Source organism: Panthera tigris, chromosome A1 (genome assembly GCF_018350195.1).
Source record: "Panthera tigris isolate Pti1 chromosome A1, P.tigris_Pti1_mat1.1, whole genome shotgun sequence".
Lineage (NCBI taxonomy): Eukaryota > Metazoa > Chordata > Mammalia > Carnivora > Felidae > Panthera > Panthera tigris.
The window spans coordinates 71,992,367-72,012,035 of NC_056660.1; the positions used below are offsets into that span (position 1 = coordinate 71,992,367).

The window sequence follows — 19,669 nt, forward strand, 5'->3', positions numbered from 1 at the left end:
TTCAAAAGAAACATGTTTAAGGCCACATCTCACCTGCCTCTTCCTCTCATCTCTAAAGAATTTTGTAAGAGGATGAACAGAAATTTCTTGTTAGATTTTTTGGAGAACTTAAATAAATGGCTATTTCCAAAAATGTACGTGGGTTAGCCTGTGGTAGTAATCTTCTCTCAGGATCACAGGGCCTGGATTCTGTGAACATCTGGAATACCAACAACATTCAGGCCACATTCACTTCATGTAATGATGAAGTTCCTCTGCCTCCACCAGCCTATCTTTCTAGTTTCTTGCCTTTAATAAATGGATGTCAAGTTTGTCTGCCAATTAATTAATTAACAAAAGAATAAAGTGCTTGAAACATAAAGAAGGAAAAAACACTAAATAAACTTTAAATACAAAATGTTCTCTAAAATATAAGTCTTGGCTATTTATTTGGGTTTCCTCGAAACATAAAAAGACAAATGACATGTTATCAGAAGAGCAAGTCACACTCAGTCAGTCTGTGCTCACACCTTCTGTCCATTGTATCTTTTGAGTACACAATTTCATCATTACAAATGCTGCTACTTGGTTTGGCAGTATCTTCTTTGAAGAGGCCCTGAAATTAATATTTTATTTTTCATTTTAATTCATTTTTTCCCCTTTTACTGGCAGGGAATTGGAGAAATAAGTGGTTCAGTCCAACCTCTGAAGTTCTGGGTAAGGGTATTCTATGAAGTTCCACTGCCTGCCTTTCTTCCTGGAAACCTCACCAGCATCCTGGATGCTATCAGGATCCAGCTGCTGTGTGAGCAGGAGTTTATATAAAATAGAGAAAATGAGTAAAATTTGCCTCGCAAACCTAATAGTCTGAGAAACATCTTTTCTCTCTGATCTAATAGAGTACTGTCAGCTATGGTTTTGGTGATGAAAGCAACAAGACAGAGAACCAGACATTGTAAAGATATTAGTCCCCACACACAAGCGTACAAAACGTAGATGCCCTAAATGTAGTCATCCTCCTCACTCTTCACTCACTTGCTCATTCATTCACCCAGTCAAGATGGATTTACTAAGTGCTTGTTATACATTAGGAACCATATGCAAGGCTCTTGGAAAGTCAAGGTTACCAAGACATGAACCATGAATTGAAGATGCTCTTGCTTTCAGCTTCAAACAAAAGCCTTTTGTCTTGGGGAACATACTTGCTGACACATGAAACCTTCAAAAACTCAATGAAGCCTGAATCCACTAAGAATACTGTCAGTCTATCAGGAGTGAAAGATTAGTTTTTTCTTCTTTTGTTATTTAAAAAAAACTTCTTTAGATTTAAAGATTCTTGGACCAAACCCAAACTCAGCAATTCTGATAAAGAAATCATTCTCAACCAAACTATTCATTTCTCCATCAGCTTTGGCTCTCTCAAAGGACTTGAGCTTAGAAGCCTGCCAAGGCAGATCCTCCCTCTGTTTTACAGGATATTTTGGATAATGCACTACATTCTAGATTCTATTAATCCTCCAGCTTTCTTATAATGGTGAGTTCATTGAAAAAAATGTATGTGTGTGTGCTACTGTCAACTCAAGTAAAAAGGAAACCAATGTGGAATCCCTGCTACAACCATAACATAAATTTAGAATACTCTTGGATTTTTGGGGGGTATTATAACTATACTCTTGAATGCTTGGTTTGGAGAGTTTAATCAATACTTACTAACGAGTGTCTTAGGCAGAATTATAATCCACCAATAACATTTCCCAATAAATTATATTGCTAACCATTCCAGAACAGTTTATAAACTTTGAGAGAATAACACAACTTAATCAATTTAAGAAAAACAAAGGTCTATTTTATCAGAGGAAGCGCAACATGAATCTTTAAAATATCAGGATGCCTATGAAGAGCTAAGCCTACCAATTTGTTCTTATTTAATAGGATTTCCAATCTACCTACCTTTCCTAGCCCTGGCTTGTCTGGGCACTACCCTTCTATTACTCCAAAAATAACTTCTTTATTCATTTCTCCAGCTCCCTTCCTGTGAGGCTTACCCCAAGTCATCTTGAGCAGCTATCAATTAAAAAAAATATGATATAGTCATTTATTGAGCACTTACCTCATGCCAAGTATTTTGTACCCATTTATTCCTCCTAATAAGCCTATAAGGTTGAAAGTATTTATCCCAAATTGAGAGGAGAGAAAACCAAAGCTCAGATAGCTTAAGAAACTCTTCTAGTACTACAGAGCCCTTACATTAATTGAGGACTTAAATTAATGGGAGACAAATTAAAATTTAGAGAAGAACAAGAAAAAGGTGGAGGGAAATAATGGAGAGAGAGACAGCCAAGACCCTTCATTTATAGTCAGTTAGTTTTCTTATGAAAAATAAAATAAACTTAATCAAAAGACCCAGAAGTGGCATAAATTAATGCAGAAGTCTGCTATGAAAGCCATGTACAGCAGTGGGAAGGCTCACATCAAAACTGGGTTCAAAGATTATAGGTGAAGAGGAGAGAAATCCATGTTTCGTAAGGAAATAACTATCTACCTATCATTATATTCTACCTATCAATAACTTGAAAGGTGATCTAAATTGCAGGTAAATAGGAAAAGAATATTATGGTATAATTCTGATGCTCAAAATAATGTGAAATTGAATCTTTCAAGTAATAACTGCACCACCCATGATCAGCTGAATTTAAATTCTAGCACCAAAAACGATGCTGGCATCTGTATCTTTTCTAGTATTGCCCCCCACTCATTCCCCCAAATCATCATAATAATGAATTTTTAGAATTTTCATGAAGATACATGATAGATCAACCACAGGTCTTATGACTAGACAGAAAACATGCCGGGGCGCCTGGGTGGCTCTGTGGGTTGAGCGACGGACTTTAACTCAGGTCATGATCTCGCGGTCTGTGAGTTTCAGCACCGCGTCGGGCTCTGCGCTGACAGATCAGGGCCTGGAGCCTGCTTTGGATTCTGTGTCTCCCTCTCTCTCTGCCCCTCCCCCACTCATGCTCTGTCTGTCTGTCTCTCTCTCTCTCTCTGTCAAACATAAATAAGCATTAAAAAAATTTAAAAGAAAACATGCCTTTACGGCTTCTATTTTGGGACGTGAACCCCTCACTTTGGTAACATTCCCCTCTCTCTCTGATGCGGAGGCCCTCATTGATGTGAGTGACTGACAGTGATGCTGGGCAGGGCACGGGCTGTATAATTAGAAAAAAAGAACACTACTTGAGTCTCCAGTGTACACTCATCATTTTTGTCATCAAAGAGCCACAAGCTTTGGAGAAATCAGCTTTTCCTAGCTAGTTCTTGGCTGACAGCAGGTGAAAAGATTTACGATGAGAATTAATTACACTGATACAAAGCTACCAAGGGACATGCCAATGAGAGATGCTCATTGGCCCCAAAGGATATCAATGTCAGAGAAACAGCAGTGGCAATATATCAGCAAACGGATGTTTCTGATGCTTGACAAAACACATTATATCAATAAAAGATGTGTGTTCTGTAATGAGATTGTGTAAGAAAAGAAACCAGCACCACTTTTTTAACAGATATACTATTTAAGACAAAAAGGTTTCTTCATGGATAGGACAATGGTGAATAGATGAGTCCTATAAAGTTTTAATATTTTTGCTATTAGAAATGAGGGAAAATAGATTAAAATTTAAAAAGCATTGAATAATAACAAAGTTAAGATTATAAAACATAAGCAAAATTAATATGTCCAAGAGGAAGGTTAAGACTTCAGGTTTAGTTGGTGCTTCTGAGTTGGCCTATTACAACAAAGTCCCAGTTAACACATAAGAAGAAAGCTTAAAGCTGAATTTTGAAAAAATAAACTGTATCTCCCATACCGAAAGCTTATCAAAATACAGTCATGCCATTTTTTTTCCATGTAACTGGAAAAAGAATTTATGGCAATGCAAGAATGATTGTGAAAAGAAGCACTGAAGGTGATTTGGAAGCCACACTTATGCTCTCTTTTCTCTGTTCTATTGAGGTATGCCTGCATGTATTAGAGCATCCAAATATGAAATTTGCATCTACAGCTATGTTATACACATACACACATGCAACACACACACACACACACAGGTGTCAGATCAAGATATAAGGCACTTATAGCACCTCACTTGTACTCCTCCTAATTAATAATCTCTCCTCAAAGGTAACCACCATGCTGACATCTATCATCAGACTGGATTTGCCTGTTTTTGAATTTCATATATATTAAATCATTCAGCATGTACCCTTGAGCGCCCAGCTTCTTTTTCTCCTTTTATATCTATAAAATCACACATAGTTTAGTGTGTTGAGTTTCACTGCTGTGTGGTATTCTATGACATAAATATATGGCACTTTATCCATTCTACTGTCAATGGATGTTTTGGTTGTACCGTATTGAGGCTATTATTAATAATGCTATTAACATTCTCATACATGATTTTTTTACTAGAAATAAACATACATTTATCTTGCTATATAGCCAGAAGTGTCAATGCTATTCTTTAAGATATATTTATACATATTTATTTAACATGAGTAGACCTTCTCAAAAAGTTTTCCTAAATGGTTGTACCAATTGGCACACCAGAAGCAATATATGAAAGTTTGTTTTGTTCTGTTCTACATAATTGCCAACACTGGATATTCTCAATAATGTTCATTTTCTCCATTCTGATCAGAACCTAGAGGCGCCTCTTTGTCATTTTAATTTACATTGTTCTGATGAGCAATGATGCTGAAAGCCTATTCATAAACTTTTTGGCTATTTCAATACCCTCTTTCATGAAATTCTCTTCGCTTCATTTGCCCATTTTTAAGTAAAAGATGGCATCTTTTAAAGAGAGGTTTTGTATAGCACTAGAAAATGTCCTTCTTTACATTTAAAATGCACATGGTTTGGTATTGATGACAAAACAGTCACCAGAGGTAATACGAACAACAAAAATTCAGCTCTTAATTAATGAAGAATAATAAAAAGTTATATCAACCTCCAACTGTGCCAGTAATTTGGCATTCCAACTTAAACATTTTTACATTTTAAAATATATTGTATAATTCTTATTAATAGCCATCTAAGACCTGCTTTCTATAAAGTCTCTTACAAGTGCTTTCTATACTTTCATTCATCTCCAGAAAGAGTAAAGATCTTTATAAGACATATATATATATATATATATATATATATATATGAAATCCATGATTACAATTATGTTTGTGTAGTTTATTTATAAAAACAGGTTGGACACTGAAAACAGTATAATTTAGCCTAGACTGTTTTATAATCCAGATTGCCTATCAGTTTAAGACTATTCATGGTAACCATAATTATGAAATACAAAAAATGATCACTGCTCACTTACTGGTAGTAAAACCAAGGTACAATGTTTCACTTTATTTTCATTGCCTGAATCAAGCCAATATAGATCTTTACTACTATAGGCACCTTCAACTGCTTAGAGACATGAACTTGAAGCATTGTAGGTAAACTTAAGTCATTCTCCTGCTACTCAGGGTAATTACTAAAAACAAAGAAACAAACAAACAAACACGTGGCACTGTGGCATGTTGACTCTAGGAATGTTGAGTTACATATTTTACTGTCATGTCTGAATTATTATGCAGTCAACTCCTTTATTTTCCTATCCCAAGTATAGCTCATTCAAATAAATTATTTATACATTACAAATTAAAGGCATACACAGATATACATCAGCATGTGCACGTAGATCCCATATGTGTATATTATCCTGACTACGTTTACAAGGATAAAAGCTGCGATGAGATGATATGCAGTTGTTTTAATGAAGTAGATGCATTCCCTACTACATGCCCATTTGCAAACCTCAATGTGTCCAAAATGCCAATAGTTTCGCTTCTACGTGGCTGACTCCCACACAGCACAGTAAATAATGCCCATCAGACTGACTTGGAAGGGTTCACTGAGAATGCGATATCCTCACTGGACCCTCCAAGCCGTTTAACACGAACATACTCATCACTGATAGCTACTTCTGTCACCACACGCTCATTAACTGTGGAACAATTCCTAGAGCTAATTCAAAGATTTTTAAAAATAAAACACGGTTTTGGGGGTGGCGAGGATCTGAGGGAAAGCACTGTTTGTAATAACCATTCCTGAGTTCATCTGGTGATCAGTGTTATCATGAAGTTTCCACATGGAGGGCTAAGAGGATGGCTCATATCTTTAGTATTCAGCACCGCACGCTGAGTTCCACATGGCCAACACTGATGTTTAGATTGGATCCATAATAACCGGGCTATCCCAAATGGATGGGTTTAATCCATGGATTAATTCAATTCCTTACATGCTCTAATTTTATTCCAATTATGCTTGCTGGGTTGAAATAAAAATATCTCTGACTGCAAAAAAGGAGGAACACATTTTAAAGAAATTGCTAGTGATTGGCTTTTGATGTGTTTATTTTTATATACACACTCAGAAAGGGAAAGCAGTGTGGGATCCCACGCTGGTTCTCTCACACCTTTCCTGCCCTCCCATTAGAAACCAGTGTCACACTGGCCAGTAGAAACTCCTGATGACAAACTAAATCAAGGGGAAGGAAACCTGTTGGTGGTCTCTGCCCATCAGGGTCTACAATGCTGTGTTCCTGGTGTTTCCACATTCAAACCTTTGCTATTTATCCCTGGGCTGAGACAGATCTAATTGCAGGTGAGCATTGACAACCAGGGAAAAGAAGGAGAATCAAGGAATAATATTATTCCCATACAAAGTCTTCACAGAAAGTTCAAATTAGTAAGTAAGTTGCAAAACAAACAAACTAACCAACAAACAAACAACAACGACAACAACAACAAAAACAGCTAGCTCATAGCCAGCCTGGTCTTTAAACATCCCTGTGAGGGAAGCATGTGTAAAGTGCAGGTGAGGTATTACAGAGCAGAGAGATATCAACTTTGACTGAATCTGTGTGAAATCACTTCTACACAATGCTGTAAGGTGTCATCACACGGTTCTCCTGTGTTCAATTTATAATGAAATGTCAGCCACAATAAAGGAAAGAATAGAAATTATATAATTACAAATAACAAAAGCCTGAAAACAAAGGTTTATATATAGTGGTTTAAAAGGTAGTGAATCACATTCCTTGGACCAATTCAGAGGACATTAACCAGTCAGCATTGCCAAACACTTGTCAAACTGTTCTATTCTTCAATTGTTCTGGAGGTATTAGGACCAAATGAACATCTGTCTTATTTAAACCCATTTCCAGCATCATTAAAAAAAAATCCATGGTTCATTACAGGAACTGATGACACAAGGCTGAAGCAAACACCAGCATTGCTTTTGGTTGGGAGAATTTCATAAATAACTGAACGACCCCATCACTAACCCACAGTAGACTCATCCTCTAGAGGATAAGATTTCAAAAGTTATTAACATCCAGTTAACTTCTAATATGAGGCAAGTTTTTTTTAACACATTATCCTATGTAATTCTTATAACTAACATGTGAGGTGGGATCTTTATTTCCAGTCTGTCTTTAAATGAGGCTTTAAAAAGATGATGTGATGTTTCCATGATCTTTTGCTAATAAGCACTATGACTTAGAATCAAACCAGCCTACAGACTTCAAAACCTTTGCATTTTTATTGTATCCCAAGGCGCTGGATGAGGAAAACAGGTGTCCCTGTGACCACCTCACACCCCTGGAGGATCTGAGGAAAGCTACTGAGTCTCCCTGAGCCTCAGTTCTCTCCCATGTAGTCTATAAATTAAGGACCATCTCTGCCTACTGCATAGAGTCATGGTGCCTGAAATATAATACTGGCTGTAGTTGAAACTTGAGAAAGCAAAAATGAGCTTCTAAGAAATATAGTCTTACCATTTAATTTTTCTTCCACATCATTACAACAATTTTGGAAGAGGCTCTTATAGGTATTTAGGGAGTAGGGAGAAGCAAGCAGTAAGAATGAAACCACCATGGTGAAGGATAGAAGGGGAAGAGGAGCAGAGATTTTATGTCAGAATCACCAGCTAGAGGTAGATCCCCTATCATTTGCCAGGTTCCCTGGGAGGTCAAGGTCTGTGGTGTGCCTCAATCTTTCCTGGCTCACAGCTTCTAAAACTCTTGGGATTTCCTAAGTGCTGAGAGTGATAATGGGTCTTTTGCTGTATTAATGAAGGTGATTGTCAGGTTCCACACAAGGGTGGGTGTCAGTGGCCAGAAAACCCAACTGTACTTGTAGAGGTTTGGAACGTTTAGTCCCACCTCCTCCCAACACCCAACTCCAGGGAGAAGAGAGGGCTGGAGGCTGAATCACCTGGTGATTTAGTCATAACTGTGTCAATCAGCCTCCATAAAAATCCAAAAGGATTGACTTCAGAGAACTCATGGGTTGGTGAACACGTGGAGGTGCCATGAGAGCAGTGGTCCAGAGAAGTCCTGGAAGCCTGGGCCCTTTCCTCATGCCTCACCGTATGTTATTCTTCATTTGGTTGTTGATTTGGATCCTTTACCATCTCCCTTAGTAAACTAGCAAGTGTTCCCCTGAGTTCTGTGAGCCGCTCTAGCAAATTAAAGGAACGTAAGGAGGAGGTCATTGAAATCTGTAGCTGGTGAGTCAGAAGCACAGGTAACAGTCTGGGACATGTGTCTGGGGTCTGAATTGGAGGGTGGAGGGGCAGTCTTGAAGGATTGGGCCCTTAACCTAAGGAATCTAACGCCATCTCCAGGTGCCTAGTATCAGAATTGCTTGGTCTTGTGGTGGGTGTGTGGGGGGAACCCTCACAAGAATGGAATTTAGGGTGCAAGAACCCTAAAGAGTTGGTACCAGTAGAGAGCCACAATCGTTCCCGAGGGAAGATTGTAAGAGTAGTGGGATGAGTTTATATCACAAAAATTAAGATGAGGAAAGGCTGTGACCATGAAAGGGTTTGGAATTTATATGAAAACTTCTCAATGTTGCTGTTATCCTGAGGTTTTCTTACAAATTCTGGTCAGTTATATGTAAGTAAATGAATTATCACTTTGCCTGATCTCATTGACACCACTGCCAGAAAGCACCAGAAAAGCAGTCGTTCACTGTCCTGGAAGTAGAGGTTTAGCCTGGAAACCTGGGTTCACTCTCCTGGGAATAGGGGTCTAGCCTGGTAACCTGGCCTCACTGTCCTGGTAGTGGGGGTCTAGCTTGGTAACCCAGAGCTGAGGTTGTTTTCCAATCCTTGCTATCACTGAGGATGGCTGTGTCAGGCCAGTTTGGGGAAGAGGTACAACGTTTACACGTAGTATACAAACCCCTTTTACATCTTTCCAAAGAGGCATGGCATTAAAAGCTTATTTGCTTTTAAAGTATAAAGGCAATCATGATTCTAAACTACTTTTATATGAAAATACTTTTCAGAACTGCAAGCTTTTGTGTGGTAAGTGGCTATAAAAGACAGATATTTAGTAAGTACATTGCTCTTTTATATCCAGTTTTCCTTTTAACTTGTGAGGGAAATGAAGCAGGATTCCCACTTAGGAAACATTTTCAACTGTATTGACTGAATAGTTACTATGGGCATAAACTACCCAATGCTTGGGGGATATAGAGATGAGGAGGTTAGGGTTCTTACTCTCCTGAAAGAAAAAAAAATACAGAAATGTAAATTTAACTAATTTATAACTTGAAGACTGGAAGACAGTCTCTTGCAAGTTGCTCAAGTTGCAAGTTGTTGCATTTTTAAAAGTACTTGCATTTTTAGAAGGACTATATAGAAATTATAGCTATGTATCTATACAGGGAGAGATATCTCAGTAGAGAAAACCATAGACTTTATGGTGGTTAGTCCACACACAATTTAACTCTGTAAGTAATTCATCAACTCCGCTGGTTTAATTACAATTCAGCATCCTGCCAATTGCCATTAAAATTCAAAGCGTGTTGTTGTGTCTTGTTGCTTAATTGTAGACCTCGGCTAACTAAACTTAATGCTGAAGGCAGAAGTTAGCAAACCTCCTAAGCTGATAAATGCACTTTGTTATAGCCTGACATATATCCAAGAAATCAAAGGATTGTTCTACCCAAACAAGATCATAGTCCTAATTCATACATAGTGCTATTCAAAAGAGAACACCATAGCTACTTTATTTCTTAAACCAATAATATATTCCCCTAGTGATCAAACAATTGCCTCCAAGTGAGAGTATGGAATAGGTAGAAAGATGTAAAACATTAGAACTTGAGCTGAAATGCTAGAGCGTTCCTAGAAAATTTTGATCTGTGGGTAGCATATCTTTACTTGATACCCAATCTCTCTGATTTTACAAAATCCATTCATCTTATTTAGCAATGGTCTGTTAACATATCATAGCGTTTAATCTCCAGGTACTTGCCACGTTCTCATGAAAGCATTGTTATAGTCTAGGCATTTGGGAATGTGGGTACCCGGAAGATGTCTCCTTTCACAGAAAGTGAGACATTCCAAATCAGTAAGCAAAGAAATGGAAAATATGTGGTGGTCCATGGCTATACATAGGCACTACCTGAAAAAAGATCCACGCTTTTCATTAATTCAGGATTGCTTCATTAAATGAAGTCAAAAGTTTTCCAAACACCCATTTATATGTACTAAGTGGCAAGTAGTATGCATTGTTATTTTCAGCACTCACATAATAATACTGACTATCCTTCATGTTAAAATAGGACTTCAAAGAAAGATCCAAGAAAAGAACTGAGTACTTTTCATTCTCTATTCTCAACAGAACACATGGGATATAGTTCTTTCTTTTCATTACAGACAATTCAAGACAAAACAGGAAACATTGTAGAAGGCAGTCAGTCACTGACAACATCCTAGAGGTCAATGATGGTAAGCCCCAAAATGATTATATATTTTTACAAAGCACAAGAGTCATATATGAAGACTGCGTTAGGCACCTAAATATATTGGTTAAGATATCATGGCGCCATAACTTTCTTGCTAATCTTGATCAAGCCCAAGTAAATATGTAACATTTCCATAACTAGTTCTCATATTTATAAGCCATACATGGACTATAGAGAAAAAAATATTTGTTGCTGCTTCCACAGGGAGATTCAAAGTTGAACTACAATGCATATAGACATTTGAATAGAGAAAGAATAGGCATAGAGAAAGCATTTTGTTAATTGTGACAAAGAATTACACTTGAAATCATGATAAATCTACATTGTTTCTCTTACTTATTTCAAAATAAGAAAGCCTCAAATCTGTTTTTCAAGTAGATGCACAGGGATGAGCAATAAACTTTTCCGAAGATAAATGGAGAACATTGAATCTACTCAGCTTTCCTAGGTGTGTGTGTGCGCGCATGCACACGGGCGAGTGTGCGCGTGATTTGATTTTTTCTTTTTCAATATCCTCAGTGTTTAAACAAACGACTTCTAAATTAACCCAGTCAGATCAGTTTAGATAACAAAGTTTTTGGCTCCAAGAGAATCATAAAGCATTGTGAAACCAAATATGACTTCATAGAGACCATATAAAGTTTTCCAAATTTATTTTAAAAAAAAGATAGAATTAAACTATAAAAGGACTAAAAAAATGTAGAACATTATTCCAGCATGTCATAAATCAGCTGCATTGGTGATAAACTGTACAGCTTCAATTCCAATCTCCCTTTGGATTGGTATCTCTCCCCCTCCCTGTATGCACACACAACACTACACATACCTATGGGGTCATGAGGATAATGATGTATCCCTATTCTGGTCACCTCTGTGCCCTCAAAACTAGGAAAAGTGTCTGACACATAGTAATTATATAAGTATATAAAATATAAGTAAGTATTTGGTGAATAAATGAGGGAATACATTTCTCTGTATAAAGTCATAAATTTGAACATGCAAATTACACACGTTGATTGTTAGAGATAAAGGTTTCATTTGTGTTGATTCCATAAAAGAGGCAATAACTTATCTGGACTTGTTTAACTCCCTGTGACATAGGAGAATCCTGAAAGTTTTTATATTTTTCTTTTTTTTCCCTTTGGTATACAATTAATGGTATACGTTTGACTTTTTAAAAACTATATTCAAGTGAATGTTGACTGTCTAAATAGCCATTTATGAACATAATGGATTAATCCTAATCATGCAGCCATTAGGCAAAATATTTAAAATCTATTTCTCCCTCTTCTCTTTCTGTCCTTCTCTCCCTCTCTCCCTCCCTCCATTCCTCTTCCTCCCTCTCTGGCTGTCTCTGTCTCTCATCTTAATGCAGGCAATTCTGAAGATACTCACCCAGTCCTGTCCTCTGTCTGAACTTCCATTCCACATTCTCACTGCTTATGGGAGAAAGTAGTGCTAAGCTACTGCATTCTAAATATAAGCATTACCAAAATAAAATGTATTGTGGAAATCCTATGAATACTTATGGTTAGTCAAATACAGGTTATTCACAAACTGAACTCAGTCTTAATTATCAACTAAGTTAAAATTTCTACAGCAGGTAACCAAGTTCTTACTCTATTTATTCTATGTCTATATATCTATATGTTTGTTCTGATTGAATAGATCAAGTATATCAGATAGGTCTTATGTAAAATACTGAAAGATTGCACTCATGGGGACTATATGAACTTTTATTTGTTTCATAACAGAGGAATCTTCTTGAACAGGAAGACCCCGTAAAGCTCCAACAAACCTTCTATTGTTGGTTCATCGATTTCTTTAAGCTAAGATAAAACATCTGAGCTTACATTCTTTATCAATAAAAAAATCACACCACATATGAAAAAAACATGCAGTGAAAGTCAATCCAGGCCTCGATGAGCATACTATAAACCACCACAGTAATTAGTGATCTAAGGAATATTCCCCAGTTATTGCCAGCTGGGACCAAAAACATCTTTTAGGTTCCAAACATGTAACAGCCTTACATTTCGGAAAAAATTGCAGCAAAATGTTAAGCTATAGTCTGCCAGAATTCTTTGTGAAAATAAAGCACTTTTGCTCTTTACCATATCTTAAAAGAAAAAGAGATTATTTCATCATTACATGATTCAAAACAAATACAAACAGTAAAACTATATAAAACCTAACACAAACTATTGCACTTAACCATCCTTCCTCCCCCGCCCAGTAATATGTATTTTAATAGGAATGGTTTTAAAACACCAGGTGCTTCCAAAATATTCTTCTAACCGTTTTCTCAACTATAACAATAACCAATTGCAGAAAGGTAGATGAAGAAGGAATAAAAAAAAATTTCCTCTTACCCAAAGAACCCCCCCCCCCACACACACACACACACTACTTAAAAAAAAAGGAAACATGGAAAGAAATGCAAAATTCCTAATGCTGGATCAAGGATTCATACTAAATTCTCTCAATTGCCAAATTTCTTCATTTTCCTGAATTATTTAATTACTGTGAACTAGAGAATCAAGGAACACACTTTGGGTGCCTTCTACATGTAAATTCTGTGTTGGGACACAAATAACGTGTTGGACATACCTAAGTGAAAAACCACAGATTCTGAAATGGAAATGACCTTGTAAATGAAAGTTCTTAATTTTGTAAGCATACAACCATACCTAAACTTTGCATAGTACTTTACGAAGTACACAGTACTAGCACGTATCTATTGCCTTACTCAAATCACAACTCTAAGAGACAGATATTAAAAACCACCATTTCACATATGAAGAAAGCTCAGGTGAGAAGACTACCCAAGGCTAGACAGTAGTTGCTCGACTTGGACTTTCTGAGATTGTTTAAGGAGCCTACCTCTACATCACAGAAGTTGATTAAATACCGCCAAGCTATTTAGTGGCATATGTAAAATTTCAAAACACGTATGCTCTATCATACTACCTTAAGCCAAATTGAAAGGTAAGCAGCAAAAATAATGCCTGCTATATGCCTGAACCTACACATACTGAATAAACACAGATGGTGGTTAAATAAGAAAAAAAAAATAGCACCATAAGTATTTATACCCAAAGTAGAGGAATCATGGAAGCAAGGACAAAATAGTCTAAAACTAGAGTCAAATTTTTCACAGGAAAGCCAGTGGTTACCAACTTTTTGTGTGCATTTGTATCTGACATGCTTCCTAAAATCCAAACTACAGGGGCGCCTGGGTGGCTCAGTTGGTTGAGCCCCCAACTTCGGCTCAGGTCATGATGTCGTGGTTAGTGGGTTCAAGCCCTGCATCAGGCTCTCTGCTGTCAGGGCACAGCCTGGTTTGGATTCTCTTTTTCACTCTGTTTGCACTTCCCCCACTCATGCTCTCATCACTCTCTCAAAAATAAACATTAAAAAAATACAATCTACAGGATTACACAACTCATCTGGGAAATCTGATTTAATAAATTGGGTAAGACATAACTCAGTGGTCCCCAAGTTTTGTTGTATGTGAGAATTACTTGGTTGCTTTCTTTTTAAAAAAAATTTTCTAATGTGTATTTATTTTTGAGAGAGAGACAGAGCGTGAGTCAGGGAGGGTCAGAGAGAGAAGGAGACACAGAATCTGAAGCAGGCTCCAGGCTCTGAGCTGTCAGCACAGAGCCTGACACCGGGCTCGAACTCACAAACTGCGAGATCATGACCTGAGCGGAAGTCAGATGCTTAACTGACTTAACCACCCAGGCACCCCAAGAAGTACCTGGTTGCTTTTAAAGATCCAATGCCCAGACTGTACTCCAGGGTGATTAAATCAGAATGTCAAGGGGTAGGAACCACACATCGGTATTTTGAAAGTATTTTTCTCAGGGGTTAACTGAGCGTTAGTATTTAAATGTTTCAATTTGAACAAAAATGGGAAAACTTTATTCCAAAATATATTCTAATTGTCCTCAATGGGAATTTCACCCTAACCCTGTTGTTCACATTCCCCCGCATGAGGCATCTTTGTGACATCACAGCTTTTCTCAATGCGCAGGAGTTTTGTTCGATTATGTTCTACTTCTCTGAAGAGACCTGGAGCCGGAGGGCTCCCCAGTGATTCCTGTCACTCCTCTGGTTGCTCTGTTCCATCCTTGACAAAGATTCTGCTCCAGGCACAGTGATTCATCCTGAAGCCTGAAGCCAAAATGTGCATGGAAATCACTTTCCGAAGATTAAAATTCATATTTGAAAGAGAAATGGCGGTAGAAATGACGAGGGCTTATGCAAAGAATTTTGGTTGCTTGGCAATCACAGCACCTTCAAAAGAACCCTTCAGAGGTCAAAGAACTTTTTACCCTTTGCTCTTGTAAGGATCTAAAGTAAACAAACAAAAGGTTGTGGTGCTATGCAAAGCAGACCCCAAATAAAGTCCTGTCATAAATACACTTTGGTACAACATGTGCTTTCTTTTTTTTAAAATATAATTTATTGTCAAATTGGCTTACACACAGCATCCAGTGCTCATCCCAACAAGTGCCCTCCTCAATGCCCATCACCCACTTTTGCCTCTCCCCCACTCCCCCATCCACCCTCAGTTTGCTCTCTGTATTTAAGAGTCTCTTGGGGTTTGCCGCCCTCTCTCTCTCTCTGTATCTATTTTTCCCCCTCCCTTCCCCCATGGTCTTCTGTTAAGTTTCTCAAGATCCACATATGAGTGAAAACATATGATATCTGTCCTTCTCTGACTGACTTCTTTCACTCAGCCTAATACCTTCCAGTTCCATCCACGTTGCTAAAATGGCATGATTTCATTCTTTCTCATCGCCGAGTAGTATTCCATTGTATAGATAAACCCAGCAATAGCACCACTAGGAATTTACCCAAGGGATACAGGAGTGCTAATGCATAGGGGCACATGTACTCCAATGTGTATAGCAGCACTTTCAACATGAGCTTTAACGAAGCAAGCAACTCAGGGACAACACAGTTACTCAGAAGGAGAAGTAGCGGCAGGTTGCAAATGATTTCTGCCTCGTTAGCACCCTCACAGCATTCCCCCCAAAATGAAGAAGTTGATAAAGAATGCCCAGGCAAAAGTTCCAACAGACATGTGTGATTGATGGGTCACAAACTTCTGTTTTCCAACTGTTCTCAAAGAGGTGTTTTGGGTTTTGTTTTGGGTTTTAACTTGTCTACTCTTAGAGCCAGAGGCAGACACTATTAGGATACCTACGGAGCTTTTGAAATGATCAGCCACAGATGCTCATACCCCTTCTCAGACCAGTTATATCATATTCTCAGGTGATGCAACCAGACAATGATATATTTTTAAAGTTACCCGAGGGACACCAAGGCTGAAATTCAGTTTTAGATTAACCTGAAAGATATAATACTAATAATGGTATATATCCAGAAGATGTTAACACTTATCTGTTTATCTGTCCTGTGCATTGTCTGAGGAAATATACAATTTTAAAACAGCATTTCAAAAGCTTTTTACGAACTTTAAATCGAATGCAAAGTTAGGTTCTCTTTGGTTCATTCTAGCAATAACGGCCTTTGAAATACTATGTGAAATGTAATTTGTAGCCCATATACAAATGTGATCCTGAGAAAAGCTTAGGTTTTTCAATTTAAAGGAAAAATTTCAGGGGCACCTGGGTGGCTTAGTCACTTAAGCACCCAACTCTTGATCTCTGCTCAGGTCATGATTTCACAGTTCATGGGTACGAGCTCCACATCAGGGTCTGTGCTGATGGTGCAGAACCTGCTTGGGATTCTGTCTCTCCTTCTCTCAGCTGCTCCCCTGCTTGTGCTCTCTCTCTCTCTCTCTCTCAAAATATATGAATAAACTTTAAAAAAAAATAAAAAGCTTCAGTATATGGAGAGGACATTTAGAAACAAAGAGAAAGATCAAATTAAGACTCTCATAAAAAGGTAAGATTAAAGTAAAATGCAGCTATCAGTGCTAGCTACCAGCTGGATAAAGGCCACCGCAAACTGAAAGGTGAGTTCAGGATAGTCTCGAGAAAGAAAATTTGAATTCAAAGCTTCATCATAGGTTTTGTCTACTGTGTCTTCCCATTGTCTCTCTTCTTGTTTAAACTGAATTCTAGATCCTGCGGTATTAAAGAAAGCCCTAAGTAAATGACACATCATTTAGAATATCACTCCCTGTGTACAAACTCAAAATGAAGAAATGTATATATTCACTGTAGGGATGCGTTTACATAGAGGAGTAAGACAAGAACCTGTTTTCCTGGACAGGGCCGGGAGAAGTCAATTCTACTCAGGAACAACTGCTGATAATGCTTTTCTATCCCCTTAACACTAGTAGTTTAATAAGTACTTGTGATTCAGTAAAGACATTTTTGAGCGAAGCCCACACCTCAGTCTCTCTGGCTAATGAGAAATAAATGTTCGGAAATGTAAATACCAGCTGAATCAACACCCGTGTAAAGTGGGTACCTGCTATTGCAAATCTGCTTTTATAGAAGACATAATTACTATATCTGTTTTTAAAAGATGCTAAATTTATTTTAAATTGTGGAATAATTTACAGTTCCTCTAGCTTATTCTTCAATTCATAAAACTTAATGTGGTCATTTTATATATGTCTTTTAAAAGACATATGGAAGGTATTATGCTGAGTGAAAGAAGTCAGAGAAGGACAGATATCATATGTTTTCACTCACATGTGGATCTTGAGAAACTTAACAGAAGACCATGGGGGAAGGGAGGGGGGGAAATAGATACAAACAGAGAGGGAGGGAGGCAAACCATAAGAGACTCTTAAATACAGAGAGCAAACTGAGGGTGGACGGGGCAGGGGTGGGGGAGAGGGGAAAATGGGTGATGGGCATTGAGGATGGCATTTGTTGGGATGAGCACTGGGTGTTGTATGTAAGCGATGAACCACAGGAATCTACCCCAAAAACCAAGAGCACACTTTCCACACTGTATGTTACCGATTTGACAATAAATTATATTTAAAAAAAAATAAAAAATAAATACATATGGAGAAGCAATTCTTAATTTCTGATATCTTATTTTTGTACTTGAAGGCAACTTTTCCTTATTTCTTAGTTACTTAAAAGAGGTATCCTAAGTGTCAATTATTTAATTTCTGTCACAATGTACAAGTATTTGTGAGTGTCTGTTCAGTGATGTGCAATAACCCCGATCCACTGATACAATGACGTACCTCCTAGTAAGGTGACCATATCCGTGATGTAAATAAAGATGTACATTTATAAATTTGTAGTTAAAAGATGCACAGAAGGATATTACTGAAGTAATACTGAAAGAAATCACGTGTTTAAGTCAAAGAATTTGACACTTATATTTAAATATTTCATGCAAAGTAGCAAACGCAGTGTTTTATACATGTGTAGCAACCAAATAGATAAAACACATAGGTAATTACATACATACAACAGATAATTTTTTTCTTTTTTTAAAAAATGTTTATTTATTTATTTTGAGAGAGAGAAATAGATAACGATAGGGGAAGGGGCATAGAGAGAGGAAAACAAAGAATCCCCAAGCAGGCTCTGAGCTGTCAGTGCAAGGGCTCGATGTGGGGCTTGAACTCACAAACCGTGAGACCATGACCTGAGTGAAACCAAGAGTCAGACACTTAACTGACTAAGCAACCCAGGTGCCCCAATAGAGCATTTCTTTTTCTAAAGTATCTTCTACATTTTTGTTGTTGTTGTTGTAACCTTAACTATTCAAACCTATCTATATCCAGAAACAATCAAGAATGTGTGCTTTTATGCTTTAATACACATTCTAACCATAGTTTAGTAGTTTAAAGTTTTTTATCTCTAGATAAAAGATGGACTGACACAAAGATATCATTAACAGGGCAACTGTCACCTGGATCTCCTTGTAATAAGGAGTTTATGCTTGCAAGTGTGGAACTGTTTACAATTTCAAGTGTGGGGCTCAAACAGAAAAGTCCTCCTGGGTAAATATAATGAATTAACTACATTTTCCAGTATGGACACAATGCATCCCATTGGTGTTTGCTATTTCTGCCATTAGTAATAGTTATCCTTTGATTTAAAACAAAACAGAACAGGGACACCTGGGTGGCTCAGTTGGTTAAGTGTCTGACTCTTGATTTTGGCTCAGGTCATGCCCTGAATTGGGTTCCACGCTCACAGTGTGGAGCCTGCTTAGGATACTCTCTCTCTCTCTCTCTCTCTGCCCCTCCTCTGCTCTTGCATGCATGCATGTGCACTCTCTCTCTCTCTCAAAATAAATAAGTAAACATTAAAACAAAACAAAAGTCTTATATGGCATATACAATAAGCACTGTTAGCAAAATAACCTTTATGTTATTTTATTTTATTTTTGTCCCTTTGCATGATGTCATTCACTCAGAATACAATGGGAGCATAGGCCACGGGGATAGTGGTTTACCAGGAAATATCCCAACAGGCTATTGATTGAACTGAATAAGATAATCTCATATACTCTTATACTACTTTCAAATAATCAAAGCTCTGTGTGGATTTTGTTTTCAGAATCTAAGGTGCTTCCCAACTCAAAGAGATTATAAGTAAGCCCACGTTAAGTTACATTTTTAGCTGGTAGATTTGTTTTCCAATGTGACTTACTATTAAATGTACATACTATTTACTTTTAAGCATACACAATGCAAAATCCCATCACGTTAAACTCAAACAAATAAGAGTGTCTTCCCATGAAGTCATGAAACCTAGGACTAGTAGCAAGATGAGTATTCGGAGAGGGAAAGCTGGGTCCAGTGTTCATTGAGCCTTGGAATGGTAAACTATGTTCCTAGAATTAGTAGGTGGAAAATCAA

General features: G+C 37.5%; 1 protein-coding gene across 12 annotated transcripts in view; it reads right to left on the bottom strand.

Moving 5' to 3' along the window:
* FGF14 (fibroblast growth factor 14) overlaps positions 1 to 19,669 on the bottom strand; it is a 612,361-nt gene that overhangs the window by 77,925 nt on the left and 514,767 nt on the right. Inside the window, exon 2 of one of the 12 annotated variants that reach the window (XM_042979793.1) lies at positions 1,930 to 2,043. The exons of the other annotated variants lie outside the window; for them this stretch is intronic. The gene's annotated coding sequence lies outside the window, so the exon portion shown is untranslated. The remainder of the gene's footprint in view (positions 1 to 1,929; positions 2,044 to 19,669) is intronic. 12 annotated transcript variants of the gene reach the window in all.